This window comes from Pleurodeles waltl, chromosome 7 (assembly GCF_031143425.1).
Source record: "Pleurodeles waltl isolate 20211129_DDA chromosome 7, aPleWal1.hap1.20221129, whole genome shotgun sequence".
NCBI lineage: Eukaryota > Metazoa > Chordata > Amphibia > Caudata > Salamandridae > Pleurodeles > Pleurodeles waltl.
This window is the reverse complement of record NC_090446.1, coordinates 510,174,252-510,180,550: the sequence shown is the minus strand read 5'-3', so window position 1 is coordinate 510,180,550 and position 6,299 is coordinate 510,174,252.

Genomic DNA, 6,299 nt, shown 5'->3' with positions numbered 1-6,299 from the left:
CCTACTCAATGTTCCTGATAAATACAAGGGACGATCCACCAGAGTGTGCAGATAAAATGTGAGCTGCACTTTACCAAAAGTAGTGAAAACCAAAGTGACCCAACTCACCAAATAAAAAGAGAAGAGTACGGGAAAAGGAAGTTGCCCCTTTATGTACAATAGCCTTACCCTTTATTGCATTACCACTGCAAACATAAAAACACACAGGTTAAATTAATCAATTTTCTGTAAGTTTGCATATCAACATTCCTGCTTAATGTGTGTGTGTGGTTAGAGTAATGTTGTAACATCAGGAATGTCGCATCTCCTGCCTAATGCAAAAATCCCATGTTAATCAAGATTACACCGGTGTAACACAATCATGCACCAGTCTCTTGAATCATAAGGACACATGGTCAGAGGACTTGTCAGGGGCATAGCTTTGGGTGAGGGGGTGTTTGGGGTGTGACACCTCCCCAAAAAATATAATTTCTGGTAATTGGCCGGGTACAAGTGCTTTGAGTCGGGTATGGTAAAGCACACACGTTTTTCCTCTATGTTTTGAAAATCTATTTGCCAAAATATTGTGTTTTCCCTCACTTAGGCCCATATTTATACTCTTTTTAGCACCGCATTTGCGTCGTTTTTTGATGCAAAATCGGCACAAACTTACGGCGCTAAAAAGTATAAATATGCGCCTTAGTACCCCTATCAAGCCGCATTGCTTTCCCTAACCACTGCCCTTTAAGTCCCTCTCATGCTCCCTGCTTGTTCCATAATATATTTTAGCATTTAATGCCAGCGTGATTGTTGGAAAATCTGAAGCTCAAACACTCCCCCACCCCAATTTACTGGCCAAGCAACGCCCCTGGGAATTGTTGTCTGTACATTGCCATATAACAGAGGATGGGATCTGGTGGCAAGACGTTGTTGCTATGTACATCTACTGACACATGTCTATATACATGCACATATATATGTATATATATATATATATATATATATATATATATGACCTGATGGGGAATTGACATTAACACCTTTTTGTATTGTAAGTCAGTATCACAAAACAGACTAATGATGTGTTGATGCACAATAAAAGAAAATTGAAGAAAATTGACCTGGTTTATAGTTCTGATTCATTTGCATATTCCATTGGTCAACTGACATTTGGGACATGTGCATGTCTATGTATGTTGGCTGTGACGTAGTATCATGTATGTCATTTGACTTGTGTAATTTATACATGGTTCATCATGTGGTGTGCTGCTGGATGTAATAAGTTTTATGTTTTTTCTGCACGTGAATACATGCATGTAGATGTTGTCACTACTACACATGCCTTGTGTACTGTGGAAGACCTTTGGCGTCAATCTATGGCCCTCATTTTAACCCTGGCGGTTGGTGACCACCAGGGCAATAGTGGCGATAGTACTGCCAACAGGCTGGTGGTACTTGTCACCTTATTTGGACCGTGGCGGTTCCGCCGCGGTAACACCAGCCGTGTCGGCGGTATACCGCCATGGCGATCCTGGCGGCCGTAATCTGCCAGGGCAGCGCTGCAAGCATCGCTGCCCTGGGGATTTTGATTCCCCTTACAGCCAGCCTGTCCGTGGTGGTAAACATCGCCATGGAAAGGCTGGCGGTAAGGGGACTCGGGGTGCCCCTGGGGGTCCCTGCACTGCTCATGCACTTGGCATGAATTTCGGGAAGTGAAATGTGCGATGGGTGCCACTGCACCCGCTGCACATCAACATTGCCGCCGGCTCTATTACGAGCCGGCTGCTATGTTGATGTGACTTTTCCGCTGGGCCAGCGGACAGTAACACTGGTACTGCCCGCTGGCCCAGCGGAAAAGTCAAAATAGGGAGCCAGTGATACTGCCAGCTTTTGGGAAAGACCGCCGAGGTTGTAATGAGGTCCTATATGCCAAAACATTTAATCAAAAGTCCATGTGTGCATATCTTCAAGGCACTATCAGTGGTATGCAGTGTCTCTGAACCTGATTACGGACACACAAATTGGGACAGACATACAACAGAACCACTTTGAATTTAAATCATGTGGGGGCATAGATGTGCATACACTTTAATGACTGAAATACTTCTTCACATTTCTGGTTATATGCTGGTGTGTGGGATCACGATTCTGGAGGGGATGGCACATATGTAAACGGATGTTGTCAGTTGACAACCATTTTGTGGTTTTTAGAAGGAACAATTAATTTATATGTGGAAACAATGGGAGCACTTACACTGCACTGTGAGAAGGTGTGATACATTTGAGCTTTCACACCAGATTTCTCCTGCCACGTGGTGATATGTACTAACAAGATGAAGCAAAGATTAGATGTATGGCACACTCTGCGGACGTTTACAGACATCAGTACAGCCTTCAGGTGATTTGAACCCAAAAGGTCTGATTCACAAAGGTAAATGTACACTAATATGTAAGTTTACTATAGTTTGCTATTCAGAAAGGTATTTTACTAGTTGTATCTTTATGAATGGAAGCCTCCGAAGAGAAAACGATAGGACTGACCATTTGAGATGTCATCAGTGATGTTATAAATGATATCATAGAACATGTCATGAGTGATGGCATATGTGAGGTCATAAGCAGTATATGGCAGAGGCACAAGTTACTGTAAGCACTGCTGACTATAACTGGTGAATTTCTGTGTTTTTTTAGGTTCAAAATCTTAATGTTGTCACTGACGCAATCACCTCACTATTATGTTACTTTAACCTTTGGTCTTTTTAGTGCATTTCTACTGCTACTTTAAAAAAAAAAAAAAAAAAAAAAACATCTTTTATCACACCTATGATATAACTTTAACCTTAGTTTTTTCAATGAACATGTGAAAAAAAATATATATATACATGCCAAAAATTTACCGCCACACTCCCAGGAATTGTAATGTACATCCACTTGCTTCTTTTTTTAATATATAGATATACATGTGTATAGGGACATCAGAGGAACATGCATCAGCCCCTCTCAGAGTAGAAGCAGCCTCTGTCTGACATCTTGCAAATAGATAAATAGATATCATCCAATTTCAGGTGTTTATACCCCATCATTGGTTTGTGATTGCAGTAACAGTCCTAACCCATTGATACATATTCTTGTCAGTCTCAATATAAGGAGGATACCTCTTTCACACCCCCTGTAGTTTACAAGTGGTACTTTAAGTCCCATGTCGGAGGAATATTACTCAACAAAGCACTATCTGTAGTTCTCAGCCGTGATTGGTAAACAAGCATGTGTGTAGCATGTCAGTTAAGTTTTCATCAGATTGCTGCCTTTTGGCTAGGTCCGTGATATAGAAATACTATATATATATTGTGAGAAAGTAGCCTCTTTCTAGCCTTGTTACCCCCACTTTTGGCCAGTTTGTGAGTGTATGTCAGGGTGTTTTCACTGTCTCACTGGGATCCTGCTAGCCAGGGCCCAGTGCTCATAGTGAAAACCCTATGTTTTCAGTATGTTTGTTATGTGTCACTGGGACCCTGCTAGCCAGGATCACAGTGCTCATAAGTTTGTGACCTATATGTATGTGTTCCCTGTGTAATGCCTAACTGTCTCACTGAGGCTCTGCTATCCAGAACCCCAGTGGTTATGCTCTCTCATTTCTTTCCAAATTGTCACTAACAGGCTAGTGACCAATTTCACCAATTTACATTGGCATACTGGAACACCCTTATAATTCCCTAGTATATGGTACTGAGGTACCCAGGGTATTGGGGTTCCAGGAGATCCATATCGGCTGCAGCATTTCTTGTGCCACCCATAGGGAGATCTGACAATTCTTACACAGGCCTGCCAGTGCAGCCTGAGTGAAATAACGTCCACGTTATTTCACAGCCATTTACCACTACACTTAAGTAACTTATCAAATCAAATCATTAACATTTATAAAGCGCGCTACTCACCCGTGCGGGTCTCAAGGCGCTAGGGGGAAGGGGGGGTTACTGCTGCTCGAAAAGCCAGGTCTTGAGGAGTCTCCGGAATGCGGAGTGGTCCTGTGTGGTCCTGAGGCTGGTGGGGAGGGTGTTCCAGGTCTTGGCTGCCAGGAAGGAGAAGGACCTCCCACCTGCCGTGGAGCGGCGGATGCGAGGGACGGCAGCGAGCGCGAGGCCAGAGGAACGGAGGAGACGGGTGGGGGCGTAGAAGCTGAAGCGACAGTTGAGGTATTCCGGTCCCTTGTTGTGGAGGACTTTGTGTGCGTGGGTGAGAAGTCGGAAGGTGATCCTTTTGCTGACTGGGAGCCAATGCAGGTGTCTCAGGTGTGCGGAGATGTGGCTGTTGCAGGGTACGTCGAGGATGAGGCGGGCCGAGGCGTTTTGAATACGTTGCAGGCGTTTTTGGAGTTTAGCGGTGGTCCCAGCATAGAGGGTGTTGCCGTAGTCCAGGCGGCTCGTGACGAGGACGTGGGTCACGGTTTTTCTAGTGTCGGCGGGGATCCAGCGAAAGATCTTGCGGACCATGCAGAGGGTGAGGAAGCAGGCGGAGGACACGGCGTTGACTTGCTTGGTCATGGTGAGGAGAGGGTCCAAGATGAAGCCGAGGTTGCGGGCGTGGTCTGAGGGGGTCGGTGCGGTGCCAAGGGCCGTGGGCCACCAGGAGTCGTCCCAAGCGGACGGGGTGTTGCCGAGAATGAGGACTTCCGTTTTGTCAGAGTTCAGCTTTAGGCGGCTGAGCCTCATCCAATCTGCGACGTCCTTCATGCCCTCTTGTAGGTTGGTCTTGGCGCTGGCGGGGTCCTTGGTGAGGGAGAGTATAAGTTGGGTGTCGTCGGCGTAGGAGGTAATGATGATGTCGTGCTTGCGTACGATGTCGGCGAGGGGGCTCATGTAGACATTGAAGAGTGTCGGGCTGAGCGATGAGCCTTGAGGTACGCCGCAGATGATCTCGGTGGGGTCTGAGCGAAACGGTGGGAGGTAAACTCTTTGAGAGCGGTTTGAGAGGAAGGAGGCGATCCAGTCCAGGGCCTGGCCTTGGATCCCGGTGGAGCGGAGGCGGGTTATTAGTGTGCGGTGACAGACGGTGTCGAAGGCAGCCGAGAGGTCGAGGAGGATGAGGGCGACTGTCTCACCGTTGTCCATCAGGGTTCTGATGTCGTCTGTGACTGAGATGAGGGTGGTTTCAGTGCTGTGGTTGGTTCGGAATCCGGTTTGTGAAGGGTCGAGCAGGTTGTTGTCTTCCAGGAAGGTGGTAAGCTGTTTGTTGACGGTCTTCTCTATTACCTTGGCAGGGAAGGGGAGGAGCGAGATGGGGCGGAAATTTTTCAGGTCGCTAGGGTCAGCCGTAGGTTTCTTTAGCAGGGCGTTGACTTCGGAGTGTTTCCAGCTTTCGGGGAAGGTAGCAGAAGAAAAAGAAGAGTTGATGACGGCCTGAAGGTGCGGGCGATGATGTCGTCGGCTTTATTGAAGATGAAGTGAGGGCAGGGGTCCGATGGGGCGCCGGGGTGGATAGAGTTCATGGTGGTTTTGGTTTCTTCAGTGTTGATGTGGGTCCAGGCGTTGAGGGTGATGGCCGGGGGTGTGGGTTCGGTGATGCTTGGTTGGGTCTGGTGTCCGAAGCTGTCGTGGAGGTCGCTGATCTTGCGGTGGAAGAAGGTGGCGAGGGAGTTGCACAAGTCTTGTGAGGGTGTGACGGCGTTGGCGTTGGGGTTGGAGAACTCTTTGACGATGCTGAAAAGTTCTCTGCTGTTGTGGCTGTTTTTGTCCAGTGTGACGGTGAAAAAGTTCCTTTTGGCTGAGCGGATCAGGCGGTGGTGTTCGCGGGTTGCGTTTTTGAGGGCGGTCATCTTGTCGGCGGTGTGGTCCTTGCGCCAGGCCTTCTCGAGGGCGCGACATGTTTTCTTCGATTCTTTAAGGGTGTCAGAGAACCAGAGAGGTTTGTTGGTGATGGCCTGTTGATGCGTGCGTCTGAGGGGAGCAAGGTTGTCTGCGCAGTTGGAGATCCAGTTCGAGAGGCTGAGGGCTGCGTCATTGGGGTCGGTGGTGAGGGTAGGTTGGTTGACGGCGAGCGCGGAGAAGAGTTGCTCTTCGGGGATTTTGTTCCACTGTCGACGAGGGATGGGTTGAGTGCGGAGGTGGGGGGTCTCGCGTCGGAATGTGAAATGGACGCAGCTGTGGTCGGTCCAGTGTAGAGCGGAGGCGTGGCTGAAGGAGACGTGTTTGCTGGTGGAGAAGATAGGGTCAAGCGTGTGCCCGGCGATGTGGGTGGCGGTGTTCACCAGTTGCTTGAGGCCGAGGCTGTCGAGCAGGGCGGTGGTGTTGGGGTCGTTGTTTTGTTCCAGATGGAAGTTGAGG